Source organism: Sphaeroforma arctica, assembly GCF_001186125.1.
Source record: "Sphaeroforma arctica JP610 unplaced genomic scaffold supercont1.633, whole genome shotgun sequence".
Taxonomy (NCBI): Eukaryota; class Ichthyosporea; order Ichthyophonida; genus Sphaeroforma; species Sphaeroforma arctica.
The window spans coordinates 1-1,561 of NW_014039925.1; positions in this window are offsets into that span (position 1 = coordinate 1).

Genomic DNA, 1,561 nt, shown 5'->3' on the forward strand with positions numbered 1-1,561 from the left:
ATTGTGAATTATTATATNTATATATNTTTATTATTATTATATATATATATATATATATATATATGAAACGCGGGTGTACTAAGACTGGCTTATATAGACCCCTGTCACCTCACACCATATACAACACAAATACCGAAATCGTGTCCAGAACGACCTAAGCCCCACTATCTGTAATTGTACTAGCACACTTCTCTAAACTAAGTTTGTTTGTATAAAGACCATTTCACCTACTTCATTCATACACAACACAGATATCAAATATTGTGTACAGCATGATCTGAGCTTCAGTATTAATACTTTGTCGCGACTGCGCATGTTTATTAGCTATTTGAACTTTTCCTGGTAAACACGAATCTCTCTACTAATATAAGAATTTACACGTTCCTGAGACTGTATTTGTGTACAAACTCACAGGATTTGTACACCAACTTCAAGTACAACCCACTTGTATAATTCCCAGCACACCTACCTCGTCACGTAACGATCGTTAGCCGCTTCCCTTTGTCTGTACCGCAATTTTATACACTTCTTTGTACCGTAATCGTGCACTTTATCCCCCTGCCTCCCCACACATTCCATTTGAGTTTTTCTGAACTGTAAGCGTCCACTATCCTGTCTCATACATCGCCCCTTCTATTCTATACTTTACTGTATTGTAATCTTACGCCAGCTTGTTTGACATATCCCCCCTTCTATATTATACTTTTCGTGAATTTTAACCGTACATTAACTTGTTTGATATATCCCCTCCCCTTCCTTTCACCATCCTTTTACTTGTATACTACACAGTGCAAATACCGAATCCTGCGTCGAACATCAGTTTCCATGGGCAGACTTACTGTAACTGTACACCAACTTATTTGCCCTCCCACTCCTGCCTCCACACACACACACACCTTATTCCTTCTCTCCTTTCACTTGCATGATACTCAGCGCAAATATCAAATCCGGTGTCGAACATAAATTTTCATGGGCAGACGGGAGGCGGAGACACATACAACACGTTTAAGCCAAAGCTGTTGTTGCATACCCACTCACACAATCCCGTCAAGACACTAGACAAGTACCTCAAGTCCACATCGCACGAAAAGGTATGTACATTGTTTGGCTGCTCATATGTAACCATGTATGTGTGTAGCAGAACACATAGGTAGTTATAGTTATGCAGTTGTTATTGCAAATTTACCCTGACAAATCCGTCATGACAACCAACAAGTATTTGTAACCGACATCCCAGTAGACGATATGTAGAGGGTATAACTATAATATACCAAGTATCTTTATTTGAACAAGTCTGTATCAGCACGCTTGCATTGTTTCAATAAAAGCTGTCGGTGAACACTCGCGTACAAACCCCTTTCAAGCAGGTCGGCAACCGTCTCAAATCAATCTAATTTTCTGTACCTGAGGATGATATTTTGATACTTGTTTCTATGTATAAATAGGTCACTCGGATCATTCCGGAGGTTATGTGTCACAAGTACAGCAGTGCTATGACTGGTCTATATTGGAACCGAGTGCTATGAATAGTGCATATGTACACACATTTTTGTGTATATTC